This window comes from Panthera pardus, unplaced genomic scaffold (assembly GCF_024362965.1).
Source record: "Panthera pardus isolate Hobbes unplaced genomic scaffold, ASM2436296v1 HiC_scaffold_22, whole genome shotgun sequence".
NCBI classification, from domain to species: domain Eukaryota; kingdom Metazoa; phylum Chordata; class Mammalia; order Carnivora; family Felidae; genus Panthera; species Panthera pardus.
In genome coordinates this window covers 5,435,455-5,452,772 of record NW_026526788.1, presented here as the reverse complement: position 1 = coordinate 5,452,772, position 17,318 = coordinate 5,435,455, and the positions used below count along the sequence as shown (strand labels likewise).

Here is a 17,318-nt window from a genome sequence, read left to right as displayed (position 1 = left end):
CAAGTACAAGGCCCGTGTGACTTTTTGGGTCAAATGCCCATGAAGTCACCCTAACCTGCGGCACGTTTTCACCTCCGTTTCCTCGCTCCTATGGTGTGTGGCCTGGAGTGTCCTATCTATTGTCTGCTTCCCTCATCTTCCCTCCTCCTTATTCTTTAAGATTCACTTGGCTTGGGTATCTGTGCCAAAGAGTCTCCCAAACTTCCCTCCCACAACCCCGCACCCACAAGTTGGGGTGGGTATTCCTCTTCTGAGCACCTTTTAGACCAGTGATTCCCAAAGGCTGAGCCGGCCACCACCTACTGTATATGTACCTGGGGCGGTTGTGAAAATGGATTTGAATCTCAGGGAGAGGAGCTTAGGCATCTGCCCTTGGAGAGTTCCAGAATGGATATGCATGCACACTGAAGCTTGAGAACGAATGCCCCTTGCCCAGTGTCCTTGCCAAGCCTGTGTTCAGTTCCCTTGTTTCCTTAACATCTGGCCCTACCTACACGTGGTTCCTTGTCTGCTGGACGGAGCTAACTGTTCCCATTTCAGGTCTGCCTTCTTTCCGCTCGTGCTTCTCACTGGCTCCCAGGTCCTCAGAGCCTCTCCTCCTTTCCCTCCAGAGTTAATGCAGCTCCACGTGGTCTCTCTGGCTGGCCCCGGGCCCCAGGAGTGACCCGTGGGATTGGCACTTTCTGGACGGAGCTGCCAGGTGGTAACTTGGTAAGTGTCCGGCCTCCATGATTGCGAACCCCAAAGGGAGACCCTAAGTGTTTGCTTCTTGAGGACCTCCAGCTGGAGGAGAGAGAGAGAGAGAGAGGGATGACCCTCTCTCCACAGAGGTGCGCGTGAGAGAGCATCTCATTTTCTCTGTGGTCAGGGGCCCTCGTGTGAGACCTCAGGCAGTCTGCAGGCCGAGGAGACTACAGATGGCACCACCAGGCCCCAAACGGCCGGCATGTTGAGAGGCAGCGGTGAGCTTGTCTGTGGATGGGTTTTCTCGGGTCCCAGCCCACATGTTGGGAGCGCTGATCACAGAGGAGCTGTGCACAAGGCCTGGCAGAGCTCCTGTCCCTGTGCCTCAAGCCCGAGCTTGCAGAGGAGGGCCCAGACACTGGAGAGATGTGGATGACAGACCACCCCAGCCCTGAGACTTAACACAGGGCACTGGATGTTTCTTTTGCAGGAAGGGGGAAGAAGTGCCTGGGGGTGGTGCGTGAGCAAAGGAAACAACGGCCTGAGGTGGCCTCCCCGGTGGACTGGGGGCATGAGCTGTCCGCGTGGCCCCCATGCTGGGCTCACCTCAGCTCGGCCCCGAGGTCTCGGCCGGCCACACTCTCAAGACCACCCCAGGGCCTCCGAGACCCGTGAGCCCCACAATGAGCAAGCCAGCTCCAGGTCTTGGGGCTCCCCATCGCCCTCCCTCGAGGCATCTGGGGCACGACGACACCAGCTTCCCTCGGCCCTGTTTCGAGGCCTGTCTACCAGGAGCTGGAAGACCGCCTCCGGAAAACTTGGCCCTCTCTCTCCTGTTTTGATTAGTGTTTTTGCTTTGTTTAACAAATATCTCACGGCTGTTGTTTCAAAAATTAGTTTTTTCTCATTCGGGGCATCGTCAAATCTGGATCCCGTGCCAGCCAAACTAGGCAAAAATTTCTAGGCCTCCAGGAAGCTGTTACAGAGAGGGGAGCCCTGTGGTTCCCACAGCGTGAAGGAGGACAGGTCACCCCACGGACCATTAAGCAATTGTCTGGGAGCCAGTTGTCTGCTGGTCTGTGAATAGTTGCCTGAGTAAGCAGATGTCTCGCGGATCATGAGGTAATTGGGGCCACGATACCCAGTGCTTCAGCCACACGATTTCTCCTTCTCCCCTTGAAATTTTCCTTAATCGTCATCATCATCCTCACTCACTGTACGAGCTTAAAGCTACTGAGTGCTTAATATGTGCAAGGCACGGTCTTAAGCTTCTCCTTTATTAAAATTTTTTTTTAACGTTTTATTTATTTTTTTATTTATTTTTTTTTTTTTTTAACATTTTTTATTTATTTTTGGGACAGAGAGAGACAGAGCATGAACGGGGGACGGGCAGAGAGAGAGGGAGACACAGAATCGGAAGCAGGCTCCAGGCTCCGAGCCATCAGCCCAGAGCCCGACGCGGGGCTCGAACTCACAGACCGCGAGATCGTGACCTGGCTGAAGTCGGACGCTTAACCGACTGCGCCACCCAGGCGCCCCAACGTTTTATTTATTTTTGAGACAGAGAGAGACAGAGCATGAACGGGGGACGGGCAGAGAGAGAGGGAGACACAGAATCGGAAGCAGGCTCCAGGCTCTGAGCCATCAGCCCAGAGCCCGACGTGGGGCTCGAACTCACGGACCGCGAGATCGTGACCTGAGCTGAAGTCCGACGCTTAACCGACTGAGCCACCCAGGCGCCCCATCTTAAGCTTCTCCTTAACGAGTCTCATTGTTTCCCATCATACCCCTGAAGTGTTGCAGTTATAACCCCTTTTACGGATGGAGTGATTGAGCCTCCGAGGTGCAAGTGTCCTGTCCGAGGTCAGACGGATATCAGGATTCAAACATCCCACGTGTCCTAGCCATAGTGAGCCTCTGCAGATACGATTCTCTCCAAGTGCAACCTGGTCCGAGGACCGCTTCCGCTTTGTAGCCTCCCGTTAGCAGGCGGGGCTCGCAGTTCTCTGCAGCACCTGCCACATGCATTTATATTTCTGTCTACCTGTGGTATAGTAAAAAAAAAATATATATATATATATATATTTTGTCTTTGTCCCTCGTTCCTGGCGCAGAGCTCTTAAAACCCTTGGGATTTCCTGAGTGATAGGAATGTTACTTATTTATTTTATTATTTTTTTTATGTTTATTTATATTTTTGAGAGAGAGAGAGGCAGAGAATAAGTGGGGGAGGAGCAGAGAGAGAGGGAGACACAGGATCCAAAACAGGCTCCAGGCTCTGAGCTGTCGGCGCAGAGCCCGATGCGGGGCTCAAACTCACAAGCTGTGAGAGCATGACCTGAGCCAAAGGTGGACACTTAACTGACTGAGCCACCCAGGCGCCCCAGGAATGTTATTTATAAAGGTCCCTTTAACCATACCTGAGTTTATGCTAATGAGGTGACTCCTGAGGGCTCCCAGAGGAACCAAACACGTGATTACAGGGTAGGAACTTTCAGTCCCACCCCACCTCATCCTCGACCTCCAGAGAGGGGGGGAGGGACTGGGGATTGAGTTCAATCACCAATGGCCAATGCCATTAATCATTAATCAGCGATGCCTACTTATTGAAGCCTCCATTATAAAATCTAAAGGACAAGGACAGAGGAGCCTCTGAGTCGGCAAACACACTCATGTGCCAGGAGGGTGGTGCGCCCCAACTCCATGGAGAAAGAGGCTCCTGCGCTGGGGACCTTTCCAGATCTTGCCCTCTGTACTGCTTCATCTGGCTGTTCATTTCTACCCTGTGTGATAAACTGTATTCTAAATATAGTGCTTTTCTTTTTTGTTTTTTGGTAATGTTTGTTTATATATGACAGAGAGCACGAGTGGGGAAGGGACAGAGAGAGGGAGAGAGAGAGAGAATCCCAAGCAGGCTCTGTGCTGTCAATTCGGAGCCCAAAGCTGGGCTTGAACTCACGGACCGTGAGATTGTGATCTGAGCCAAAGTTGGATGCTTAACGACTGAGCCACCCAGGCACCCCAGTGCTTTTCTGGTTCTGTGAGTCCTTCCAATGAATTGCTGAGCCTGAGGGCAGGTGGCAGGAAGCACTGACCTTGTAGTCAGCCGGTGGAGGTACAGGTAGCCCCGGGACCCCGCGAACAGCCAGTGTCCGATATGGGGGCAGGATCGTGGGGTCAGTTGGTGTTGGAATTGGTTTGAGTTGTGGGTCACCCAGCTTGTGCCAGAAGACTGGAGAGTGGCTGGTGTGGAAGAGCTACCCCAAACCCCACCGGCCAGTGAGACTTGTAGGTCTGGGGAGGGGCTCGTGTTGCTGGTTAAACAACACGGCGGGGGCGGGGGGGGGGGGGCTGCAATGCGTTGCATGCTCAGCATGGCTCACTCCTCCACCTGCAACTTCAGACTCTCAACCCCCAGCGGGAGCTTCTGGAACCTCTCTTCACCTTCAGGGGTTGAGACAGATATTCACTGGGTTGGTTACCGTGAGCCCAACCTTCAAGTGACGGGGAGTAGTAAGTTTCAGCGCCAGGGTCACACTGATACTTGGTGACAGAGCAAGGACCGGGCTTCCCAGTCTCATGACTGACACACCTCTACCTCACCATCTTTCAGCTTTCCAAAGTATCCTTCCTGATCCGATGCCACAATTCTCTGGGGCCAAAATGCAAAATGAAGTCACCGTGAAGCTGCCGTTGACTCACTGCGGGACACTGGTTTCCAGGTCGGTGTCACTTCCACTCCACACTCCAAACTGGACTATTTTCCATCAGGGGGTATAAATGGCCCTTAGGTCTCAGCTTCCTCCCCTTGCCCACCAGATGTTGTGAATCATAGGCCTATGAATCTCAAGGCCTCCGTCCAATAAAGACGCAGGAGCTAAAGGCAGGTGGGGAGGGGGAAGATCTCGGAAAGTCCCCACTACTGTCAGCAGCTTCCATGGCAGGGAGGATTCACCGGGCTGGCTGGGTCCGGAGCTTAGAGGCCAACTGAGAATCTGTCATCAGCTCCCTCTTGTTCCAGAAACAGCTTCTTCAAAGGGGTCTGCAGCAGCGGTGGGGAGGCCTGCTCAGAGTCTCTGGGATTGTTGGAAGGTGGAAGGAGGAGAGGAAGGTGGGGAGGATGCCTGGAGCCCTGCCACCCGAGTGAGGCCGGTGACAGGAAGAATCTATCAATCTTGTGTGCAGAGCCAAATATGGTGCTGGGGCTCAATAGGTAATAAACAATGGTCACATTGCGGGCTCGACAAGGAGAGACATTACAGATGAGAGCCAGGGGCAGCCTGACGTCACTGTGTGCGGCCGAGCCGGCTGGCTCACCCTGGGCTGCAGAAATTCCATATTTGTCCTTTTTGAGCCCACATGTGCTTTCTTCTCCATGTGCTCAGAGCAGGAAGGGGAAACTGAGGCCCGTGTGTCGCTTGGGAGATGTATCCCCGGGGGTGTGGTAGGAATTGAGCCTGTCTTATATCGTGACTTGCTTTTGGCAGTCTTGTCCACATGCAGCCAGGCTTTTAGCGGCAACAGAAAGAGATCCGTGAGTGGAAATCACCAGAACTGGCACTTCAAAAAATTTATCATTATTATTTTTAATGTTTGTCTATTTTTGAGAGACAGAGAGAGAGAGAGCACGCGTGGGGAAGGAACAAAGAGAGAGGGAGACGCAGAATCCCAAGCAGGCCCCAAGCTCCGAGCTGTCAGCACGGAGCCCGACATGGGGCTCGAACCCACGGACCGTGAGATCATGACCTGAGCCGAAGTCAGACGCTTAACCGACCGAGCCACCCGGGCATCCTGAACTGGTACGTTTGTTAATGAAAATGGTTTAAGCAGACATTAAAGTGTGAGTTTTAGATACTCCAGGACCGGTTTGTTGGGGGGTGGGGCGGGGACACGGGGACACCTAAGGCTGGCCGCTTCTCAGAGCGCTGAAGACAGTCTAGCTGGAGACCCGCTCTCACACGTACAGATCTGAGAGCAGGGCACGGTGTCTTCCCATCCAGGCCAAACGGTTGGCGCGCATAAGGGCAGTGGGGCCAGGAAACACCCATGCTGTCTTCCTGCACATCACGAATAAGGTGGCACATATTCCTTTCCCTGTGCCTGTCTGTATTCAGGTTTTCTTAACAATGAGATTTCTCTGGAGCGCGTGTCCTATATAACTGCAGAGACGAGTAGCTGATGAGGGAGGTAGTGTCGACTCGCACAGGATTCTGAGCCAGAGAGTCCTGGCTTTGTGTCTTAGAACCCCAGCTGTGCCCATCACCAGCTGTGAGACCTTAGGGTGTTCACCTCACTCCCCATAAAAATGGGGCAATCTCGGGGCGCCTGGGTGGCTCAGTCGGTTAAGCGTCCGACTTCGGCTCAGGTCATGATCTCGCGGTCCGTGAGTTCGAGCCCCGCGTCGGGCTCTGTGCTGACAGCTCAGAGCCTGGAGCCTGTTTCAGATTCTGTGTCTCCCTCTCTCTGACCCTCCCCCGTTCATGCTCTGTCTCTCTCTGTCTCAAAAAAAAATAAATAAACGTTAAAAAAAATTTTTTTTTTAAATAAAAAATAAAAAAAATTTTTAAAAAATGGGGCAATCTCTTCCTCTCTGCAGGGCTTTCGGGAGAGGCAGAAAGAGCCTCCAAAAGGGCCGAGCGTGGTAGGTTCTCAGGAAATGGAATGAATTCGGGTTCTCCTAAACTGAAATCATAAACTACCTGTAGGTTGTCATTGGCTAGAAACCCTCCTCACTCCCGCTTAGAGCTCTCGAGAACAGGCTGTGGCTTTAAAAATGCAGATGCCTTCTGCAGAAGAGGAAAGGCTGTGCGAGGAAAGCCAAAGGGCACCGTGTCCTAACTGGCACGACTCTGTCTGCACCCTGATGCCTGCCTTGCTGGTCCCAGAATGCTGAGCAGGGACCCGGACCGGGGCTTCTGTGGTTGCGGGCCCAATCATGAGGCCAGAATACATCACCATTCTTTCCCCGATGGTCATCCCCAGGGAAAATTCACGGTAAGCCTCAGAAAGCCTTCAAGGGGGTCAGCAGCACAAGGTGTGGGAACCGGAGGTGGGGGTGGGGAAGATGCAGTTCCCGGGCTGCCCGGAAGCGACTGGCGCTCTGGAGTGTGTTGCTGATGGCAATATGGCCGCCACACTTGGCGCCGGAAGCGATGGTCGCCATATGCATTTTATGCCGTCATGTTGATTAGACCCGCTCCTGTTTGCTCTCTGCAAATACTGCCTGAATGGAAAATTAGGAGAGCCACGTGCATTTGCTTTATATTGTCCAGGATGGAAAACCCCAGCCCTTTGTGCCAGAAGGAAAATATCTGAGAGGCTATTGGTCTAAGTTTGTTTTTTTTAATGTTTATATATTTACTTTTGAGAGAGAGAGAGAGAGAGAGCGCACAAGTGGGGGAGGGACAGAGAGAGAGGGAAACACAAAATCCAAAGCACGCTCCAGGCTCTGAGCTGTCAGCACAGAGCCCAACACGGGGCTCGAGCTCACAAACCGTGAGATCACAACCTGAGTGGAAGTCAGACATTTAACCGACTGAGCCCCCTGGGCGCCCCAATGGGGGTCTGAGCTTTCAATGTCACGGAGAGAGAATGCGCCAGAGCGGGATCAACGCTGATGGACCAAAATGGTGAGGAAAATAGGGTAAAAATGGGAAATAAATTAGGACGTCTGAGAGGAGGTCACTAACACCAGAGAAGGATTAAACCCCAAACACTACTTATGAGTTTTATGTGTAAGTTTGCAATTCATATTAGTCCCACAGAGAAGCTACATTAAGAATAGTGGATTAAATAAATAAAGAAAGAAAGAATAATGGCAGACTGTGGCGATTGTCGTTTGTCACCCATAGTGCTCCACGTTTCCACTCGGTGGCAACAAAACCAGTGATCTAAATGTTAGCAAGTGGAACACACGATAAACATTTAGTTATATATTATTATCCCTGTAAAGTCATTACAACAGAAATAAAAACTGTTTTTTATTTTAACTATTAATATTCATCAAATGTTAATGAAAATACCTAACAAATAATTATGAAAAACACATGGCTTAAGTAGTAAAGATGAAAGAGATGATAATCGTGAATATTTAATCTGCAAAATAAAGAACATACCATTAATAAGACTTAATTGTGTCATTAAATATTTAACTTCACTTTCACTACTAAATTTTGTTTGCACTTGGCATATTTCAAATGCAAAAAGCTTTTCAATAAGATGTGTGGTTTCAGCAACATCAAATGCCAGCGCATCTAAGTTTGACTTACTGTCTTCATCAAATTGGTCAAACATCATTTTATTTATCATTAAGTGAAATGAACGACGCTCTTGGCGTTTACTGCAAGTTATGCTTTATACAAAAGAGGGGTTTAATAATTGATTCTAGGTTAGAGCCACAAAAACAGTGTTTTCTAGTGGTGAGGAAAAATAATTGCTTCTCTTTCAGTTTTTTTGCTTGTTTTGTTTTGTTTTTGTTTTTTGGAGTATCACACTACTTTGTGTATTGCCTACCGTTTGCATAGAAAAATGCAGATCTGATTCTGCCTTGGCTTGCCAGAGAATGGATCCTACAGCAGTCACCAATAGACCCACCCATTTCCTCGGAATCGGTCCCTTATAACTCCTGTTTCCCGAAACAGGCTTACAAGTAACAGACGGTAAGATAGGTTCCTGGTGCCGCTGAAGGCACTGGGAACTCCCGCCCTCCCCCTGGCATGAAGTGACAGCCTCCTCTCCGTCGCCCAGTGCAGGGCTTGGCCGTATCGCTCAGTGGGCACAGCCAGACCACGCGCACAGCATAGGGACACAGCTGGCCCTGCTCGTCACAGCCAACTACGCGCATCTCTTCACATTCTGCGTTCAGCGGCATCACACTGGTGGCTGGAAATCAGCCATGAAACGTTTACACCAAAGAAATGGGCAAATACTACTCTGGGCTCCACCGCGCCCCCCACCCTAGAGGGCCCGTTAAACGTTTACTAGCCCGTCCCTGCACGCACATGCAGGGATCTGGACGTGCTGCCCGGCCGTCTCCTCCTGTGCCCTTTCCCTATCCGGGCCTCTGATGACCCGAAGCTCAAACACTCTGTGGTCGCCAGCAGGGCAGGGCACCAGGCACCCACCTCAGGCAGCTCTCACTGCGCGGTGTGGCCGCTCGGTCTTTCTCCCCTGGCCTCTTGAGTCTCCTGACCAACTTTTCTTCCTGGTCAGGCAGCTGAGGCAGGGGCGTAAACGGCCTTGGCAGGCTTTTCCTTCGCTGACTAGAACATAAAGAGCTCTTTGTTGGGAGAGGAAGGCCAATCCTTTCATGGAAGTCTCTAGCTATGTTTGCTGCTCAGTCAGTACCTCAAGTTGGGCCCTGAGGGCCAAGCAGGAAGCTGGACGAGAGGCAAGGGACCCACTGTCCCAGTTGGCCCAGGACTGAGGGCCTTACTGGTACTAAAACCAAGGGTAGTTCCAGACGACCCTAGCTGGTTTGTCACCCTCAGGGCGTCTCCCATCATTTCTCTCTCTCTGAGGCTGGACGCTGGGTGACATCAGGAGGCCCAGATCTTTGGAAAGGCCTCTTCCTCCTCTGATGGCTGCCGGCAAGAACAGGAGAAAGCAGGGAAGAAACCAGAATTCCTGAGGGGAGATGCAGTGTTTCCATCCTGGGGCATAAATGAAGGTCGTGGGCTCAATCCGTCACCCATTAAGGACCCCAGTTACCTAATCTCCAGGGCGTGAGCCCCAGGTGCTGGGAGAGGCCTGCAGGGAGGCTGGTCTGGCCTCCCGCCTCCTGACTGTCAGGCCTGTGCAGGCCCATTGATATTCCAGGGCGGTCGGCAGCCTCAGAGTTTCCCAGCCCCCACAGACATGCTCTTCTGACTTTCCTTTCCAACTTGGCTGTCGGTACCTGACTGGCACACTGGTCCGGCCCTTGGGGGCAGCAGCCTGGCACGTCAGCCTGTCGATACTAGACAAACAGGCCCATCCTGACCCCTGCGGCAGCCTTCAGGGATGTGCTGGCTCTTTTCAGAGGAAACATTGGTGTCTGTGCAAAACTTCCAACTTTGAAAGAATGAACGGTGACCAGAATAATAATGGGGCGAGTCGCCCGGACTCCTCGTGCTCAAACTTGTCTTAGAGTCGAGCCGTTTTTGATCGTCTCCCCGTTTTCCCATCTCTGCGGTGAGGTGGGCAGTCAGGCGGGCCCCAGGGCTGCTGGGCTGGGGGTGGTGTTGGGTGGTTCCACTTACTCCTGAGGGGCTCTGTCCACATAGGGGGTGCTCGTGCACAGGCTGGAGTCTGTCTTGTTAGCCAGCAAGAGACTGATTAACTGTCCCTAGAGATTCAGAGGCTGGGACGGGTGACTTTAGTCACCGCGTAAGGCCCGGCCACTCATCGGTTTTGCCTCCCTCCACCTGCCTGCCATTTGCCAGCCCTCTAAGGGTCTACTCAGGGACCACCCCTCCGAAGTCTCAGCAGCTCAGTCAGAGGCTCCCTCTCCAGGCTCACCTGGCACTCAGTGCTTAAGTCTTTCATGGCCCTTGCTCATATCAACACTATTTTTTGTCCTCCTCGAGGACTTCTGGGCGGAAGGGAGCTTTTCGTATCACCTCTGTATCGATAACAGCGCCTTCTACTCAGTAAATGCTCAATAAATGCCCACCGAGGGTTTTGAATGCTTGCAGGACTCCCTTTGAATCACAGCTCAAGGGATTACCTCTCCCGGGAAGCTTTTTTGGGTTAATCAAGGGTACCTTCACCTTTAAGTATGATCCCGACCCTCCCTTATGTTGGGAAGTAGTGAATATGGTGTAATTAGTCCCGATAGCTAACGTGAGTTGAGCACTCACAACATGCCAGGCGCCGTGGGAAGCACTTCACGTGCCTTTCTGTCCTTAAGTGACAACACCCCACTGAATTAAGTTCCGCTAACATGGTCCCCATTATCCAGATGATAAAGCGGAGGCACCGAGAGGTTAAGAAACTTACGTAAGTTGACTTGTCTGGGAAGTGCTGAGGTCAGGATCGAACCCATCTCGTCTGGCTTTCGACTGGCTCGCTCACGATGTCCTACTCTCTCTGAGTTTTATATTTGGTTGCATACTGAGTGAATGGTTGAAGTCCCCAGGGTGGCATTTCTGTGATGAAATGTGCCTGCACAGTCCAACCGGCAGCCCCTTTTCCCGTGGGGCTGCTGAGCCCCTGAAATGTGGCGAGAGTGTGCCCAAGAAAATAAAACGTTTACGTTTTAACTAACGTCAGTTTCAATAGCCTCATGTGACTGGTCGCTACTGTATTGGACAGCACAGCACAGAAGCTGAAGGACGTATTTTGACTATCTTTTCTAAGTCTCTTACCACGTAGTCCACGGCCATCCAAGAAGAACTTGGAATGGCTAGTCTTCGTGTCTTTCAGTGCTGGGAAAACACCCAGCTATTACTTGCCCTGAATTCGTGGACTAAGTCGATGTCCATCCTTACAGTGTTTTTTTTCTACCTCCAGTGGTTTCCCGCACGCGAAGACATGCAGAGCTCTAGTTTCTTCATTCACAGAGCCCTGGAGAAGAACAGACGGTCCAGGGCGGACTGGTAAACTAGCGCTGAGACCAGGGACAGGAAGTGAGCTACCCTAACAACACCTACTACGTGCTGGGCCTTGCGTTGGGCATTATCTTATTCACTCCGAAAAGCGATTGAGCGGCCTCACTAATTCCCATTGTATGGTTGGGGAAAACTCAGAAAGTCACACTCAGGAAGTGACAGAGACGTGGCTTGAGCTGAGCCCGTGTGATTTCACTGGCCCGTCAACTTTCATCTTAATCACAGAATGTTCACCGTTCCACGGCAAAGGGGAATATTCGAGACTGACCACCTGTTCGAAGTGTGTGTGTGTGTTTATTGTTCCAATAGTGATACAAGGCAAGTGGTTAGAATTTAGCGTCCTAGCAAAATGGACCTCTTTTGTATTCTTACCTCTCTGTATGCCTCATAGGGTAGAAAATTCTAGAGCTGCAATGTCCAATACAGTAGGCAGTAGCTACTGTGGCTGTGGGCCCTCGAAACGTGGCTCATCGAGATGTGTTACAAGTATAAAACACATACCAGATTTCAAAGATTTGGTATGGAAAAAAAAAAGAATATAAAATACCTCACTGATGATTTCTGTATGGAATATACTGAAATGATTGCATTTTAGATATATTGAGGGTATAAAGCAATTGATGTTCTTTCTTTTTACTTTTTTAAATATGGCTCCTAGGAAAATCTAAGCGGCCTCTGCGGTTCACATTATATTTACATCGGAGAGCGCCAGTGTCTAGGGGAGTGTATTTGCAAATTCTGGATAAAAGGTAAGCGGCTTGTTAAAATTCTCCTCAGCCTCAGAAAACGCTTTCGTGCCACTAACACCGGCCCCGAAAGGAAGCAAAGTTGGGAGGCTCAGTCGCTGCGTGGGCCCGTGCAGTCCTCCTGGCCCCCCGCGGGCCGCGCTGGGGGCTCCGTCATGCTCGTGCCCTTAAACTGCGCCATCATTTCTTTTCTTGAGCAAAGTGCTTCGTCATTCCTCTCTGGGAGGCAGGTAGGTGATGAAACCACAGCACAGAGAAATGACCTGATCTCTCCAAGGTCGTTATGGAAGGCCATGGCCAAACCCCGCGGAGCAGTCTACTGCAGAGTTTACCGCCCGAAATGCTTTTCCGGTGGGTGATCTTAACTGCAGGAGAGCAGGTTCAATGCCCGGGCTTACGGGGGTGGGGGAAGGGATCACAGTGTCTGCGAGTGCCTGACCCCACCCGTCCCGAGTAGTATTCACCGCTCCCTGGGCTCAATAACTTCCATTCTCCTAACGGAAATGGAAAGTGCCGTCGTATCCCTCTTTGATGATTTAAAAGTGTTGTGTGCCTTTTCCTCTTTCCTCTTTCTATCCAGCCCTCTCCCTTCCCCTCGCCGCTTTTCACGTTTCCATAGCAACCACCTCTATTGTATCCGTGACTGTGAAGAGAAATCTTGCAGATGTTAGTAGAGATCCAACACCTTCCAGCAGCTATTTTGATTCACAGTCTCCTTATCTCTCGGCGCTGATTTTCTTGTCCTTTCTTCTCCCTACAGCTGCTCGCTTCCCCCCCAAGTACCTGCAAGCCCTTTAGCGTGGCTCCCTCTGTCCTCCACGAGCCTGGGTGAGCTCGGGGCAGGCCGGCATCTCTGGGGCTCATCAGAAACCTTAGTTCTTCAGGTGGCTCTGACACAACATGCTAGACGCGGAAGCTCCAGGGGGCTGGCATCAAAGGCCGGAGGGCAGTGGGGTAGGATCTCCAGACGCCCTTAGGCGAGCCCCCTTACCTGAAGGCCCGCAGAGCACAGGGAGGGCCTTCCTCGGCCCTCCTTCCCGCCTACCACATCCGGCTCTTTTTCCAGCTCCCGCTCGCCTCCACCCCAGCCTCGTGGAAAGCTCGGGACCACACCCGTGCCTTTGAATGTCTTCATTCTGTGCATTTCCCGCGGAGGGATCAGCCACCTTTCCTTGCTGGTTCAGAGGACAGGGCAGACATGGGAACACGCACACGCACACGCTCTCGTCAGGGCTTTGAAGACCCACGACACCTGAATCCCCCACCTCCCCTCTCAGGGCCAGGCTCAGCTGGCCATCTGGAAAGGCCATCAGAATGGGGCTTTATCGTTCCCCTCCCGAAACTGTTTGAAGAGTTCATAGCCTACAATCCCTCCTTGGAACCGGGCATTATTCTCTTGATTACACAAGCCTGACAGCCTGATCATAATAAACATGTAACTGAAGAGAACCTATTCCTTTCCAGCGGCATTATTTATTCACCTAAAGCAAAGGCTGAGCTATATTTAGCATATGATGTCAGTGGGTTGTTTGGATTCTTGGAAATTGGCAGGAAGCCACCTCTCACATGATATATGAAATCACTGATAAATGCTTCTTTTCACCAAAAGAAAAACAGCTTAATAAATGCGGTCCTTTTCTGCTTTCATCTTCTCCCTCCCTCCCTCCCTCTCCTCCACCGTCCTCCCTCCCCGCCGGCCCCTCCCCCTCCACCTCCTCCCGCCCCTTCCACGTCTGGGATTTGTCTTTCTGTGGCACAGCTCAGCAGAGCCTGTGAAGTGGAAATGAGTTGCTCAGTATCACAGATCAAAATGAGGCTGTTGGGATGCTCGGGATGGTTTTTTCCTCTCCTAGAGCCTGGAAGGCGGCCAAAGCGCGAGTGAATCAGACACACACGCACAAAAAGGCAAATCTATACAGCAGTGGCTTTATGGGGCCCAGTATTTATGGTGCAGCACTCGCTCTGGGTTGCTATTTTGCAGGCGAAGATGGGAAATAGATAGTGATTCAGGATTGCCATTAAGTGTGGAAACAGCCCCTGTACAGATTGTGTGTAATAAACCAAGTACGGAGAGAAGCCGTAAGAAGCCCAGGATTTGCCACACTGGATCAGCCTTGAGGCCCATCAAGTTCAAGCTCCTGATTTGTGTGCTGGCTAATACCTGGTGCTTGGAACAAATCTTGCTGCCTTCCCTCTGTCTTCCCCGCCATGCGCTTGGTCCATTATACAAGGCTGTCGGAGGGCTTGGGCGGGCCTGTGTGTTTGGAGTTAAATTAATTCTTGCCCTCCTGTGGAGATCAGTTTATATGGCCCGAAGCGGAAGATTTAATTGCCCTTCTCTTAGCTCCTGTAAAAAGCAGCGTCATTACTGATCTCGTGGATTCACCCAGGCCCTTTCATAATCAGCTGTCGCGTTTAACTCAGTGACCCCCTGCAGGGGCCTGGTGGGTAGTTTTCCTGGCCATGGGGAATGGGGAAGGCACGGCCCCCAATGGCGGTGGTTCATTTACGTTTGTCCTCAGTGCCGTCCCGCGGCCCCCCCGGTCCTGGCATCGGAAGACATCCTGAAGACCAGAGATGCACTTGTTTTCAGCCCCTTATTATTTGGGGTGTCTTCATCAGGTGCCTTCCAACATCCGCTCTGTCAAACAGTCCTGCCTGTAACCGCGGGCGTGAGAGTTTCAAAGATGCCACCGTGACACTGGCTGCTGCTGGCCTTTCTTCCGCACCCGCCCCTGGGCTGAGCCGGCTCCCACAACTCTTCAATCTTCAGCCTCAGTCGGAGAGGAGAACCGAAAGGGAGGAGGAGGAGGAAGTGAGAGCAAACCAAAGCTGTGTTCCTCCTGTACCTGCCTCGGTTCTTAGTGGGGTGCGGGATAGATGGACGGGGACAATAGACAGATTAACCGGGACAGAGGGGGGATGCACCCTGGCATCAATTACTCATCGAGAAATCCCACCAAATGAACTCTGGTTGCAGGTCAAAGCTGTTCTCCGATTCCACGGTCAAATTAGCCCTCGCTTGGGACTCCATAATAGGGACTGCAGGTGAGTGGGGAGTCTTTGTTTCAGCTGGGATTATTTGTTTCCTTCTCAAAATGAGGGGTGTTGGGCCCTGATGACCCGTTAGCTCCCTTCCAGGCTCTGAAATTCTCAGGTTCTGTAATTGTATGATTCTGTGACTTTATGAGTCACCCAGGGGGATTTAACTCTTTCCTGGGAGGTCACCGCCCTCCTCTCCCTGCAGGTGAGGTGAATGAGCTCTCAGACACAGATTATTCAGGAACACGCCCTGAGGAACAGAGACAGAGACAGGAACAGGAACAGGGCGCCGAGGCTGCTGTGGGTCCTGAGCGAGCAGGTCAATACGCTTCCTCTGGACGCACATTTGCTCTCACTTGGGGACATGGCTCACTCAGGCTCTCTGGAGGGCCAGATCATGTTTATATGAGGATGATGATTGCTGTTTTCTGCAAGGAACGATTCTTTTGGCCCAGGCTGCTTGAGAAGCAGACTGCCTCTCTGTCAGCCCTCGATCTCACGTAGTGTGGTACCGTGGCATCTAGCAGGGCATCACGTGACGGGGCCAAATAACCTACTTGCCCATCCCTGGAGGCTGGCCCACGGTTCCCCTAGGGCTGGGCTGCAGTCACTGTCTGTTTTATCACATGACCTTGGGTGAGGTGTGGAAAGACCAGATGCAGGTGAAGACAGAGAGAGACTGAGAAATTTTAAAGATTTTATTATAGTCACGGTTCCCTTGAGAGAGCACGGGACACCATGCAGGGTCTCCTGGGTAAGCACCGGGGGCGGTCAGGGAGCAGAAGGAGGGGGCATGTGTGGTTTCCATGGGAGGGAACAGGCGAGGCAGGACAAAGTCACGCTTAGGATCGGCTAGTGTTTGAAACTGGCCTCCCTGTGAAATCTGTGTTCACTGGGACTGTTAGAGTTTATAGTTTAAAGCTATCTGAGGACTCCAAATGTTTATGGGTATATTAGGGTTCTTCAAAGAAACAGAACCAACCATGTGTGTGTGTGTGTGTGTGTATGTGAGAGAGAGAGAGAGAGAGAGAGAGAGAGGGAGGGAGAGAGAGAGAGATTTTAGGTAATTAGCACAATTATGGTGATTATGGAGGCTGGCAAGTCCAAAGTCTGCTGAGTAGGCTGGCCAGCTAGAGACCCAGGGAAGAGTCAATGCCACAGTTCAAGTCCAGAGACAGTCTGCTGGCAAAATTACCTCTTGCATGGGGATGGGTGTGTGTGGGGGGTGGGGGTGGGGTCAGTCTTTTGTTCAATTCTGGCCTTCAACTGATTAGATGAGGCCCACCCACATTATAGAGGACATTGGATCAGAGTCCAATGATTTAAATGTTAATTTCATCCAGATACACCCTCACAGACACGTCCAGAATAATGTTTGACTACATGTCTGGGAACCGTGGCTCAGCCAAGTGGACCCTCAGACTCGAACTTCACATTGGGAGAGTCACAGTTTTGCTTATGGGTCGCTAATAGACCTCCCCCTCCCCCCGCCCCCCAACCCCAGGTGGCTGTCAAAGCATGCGCTTTACAGAAATTACAAGTTTGGTTACTAGACGGTCATTGTCTCCATTAAGGGGTAGCTCTCACGTGGCAGGATCTCCAAGGTCTCCTCACCTCTCAGTGCCTTCGCACAGGCAACTCACAGCTACCCCAGGAAAACGCATGGCTTGCAAAGCACATTCCCTCCCATTATCTCCTTGCGTCTCAAGACAGCCAGTGAGGGCAGCAGTCCCGCCCTCCTCTCAGGAACCAGAGAACGTGAGCGGAGAGGTAAGACCCCTTGGCCCACTCAGGTCACACAACTTGCAAGTGGAGAGAGCCAGATTTGACACTCATCTTCCAATTCCAAGTGACGGGGGCTGGCTTTTCGGGAGCCATCGTCACGTGCCGGGCATCCCCCTCGATGCTCACGCGCGTCCGTCGGCCCGACTTTCTGAACGACCCCGGGGGGGTTGCTTCACCCTTTATGCGCGGGGAAGCTGAGGCCTTCCCACCGCGTCGCACGGCGGGGCAGGGGTGGGGGCTGGGTGTGAGGCCAGGCTGGAGTCCATGATCCCCCGCGTCCAGGGCTAACGCCACCCTCTCCGCCCGACACACTGCTGCTGCCCGGTCACACCCCACACCCATCGCTGGAGACCAGGAATAATCGCCCGGTCCGGCCGTGTCGCTAAAGGCCACGAGAAGGTTGCATGACGTTTTCGAAACCCCACAAGGTGGAGTGAGGTCCCGAGATGAGGCCGGGGCTCCGGAAAGCAAG

The 17,318-nt window shown here is 52.0% G+C and overlaps 1 long non-coding RNA gene across 4 annotated transcripts in view; it reads left to right on the top strand.

Moving 5' to 3' along the window:
* Window positions 1-13,468, top strand: part of LOC109248899 (uncharacterized) — a 48,045-nt gene extending 34,577 nt beyond the window's left edge. The window contains exons 2-8 of one of the 4 annotated variants that reach the window (XR_008425031.1): window positions 4,298-4,406; window positions 4,706-4,897; window positions 5,299-5,483; window positions 11,176-11,553; window positions 11,932-12,022; window positions 12,600-12,847; window positions 13,086-13,468. This is a non-coding gene — a long non-coding RNA (uncharacterized LOC109248899). The remainder of the gene's footprint in view (window positions 1-4,297; window positions 4,407-4,705; window positions 4,898-5,298; window positions 5,484-11,175; window positions 11,554-11,931; window positions 12,023-12,599; window positions 12,848-13,085) is intronic. The other 3 variants (XR_008425032.1, XR_008425029.1, XR_008425030.1) reach the window with 3 other exon arrangements.
* The last annotated feature ends 3,850 nt before the right edge of the window (window positions 13,469-17,318 follow it).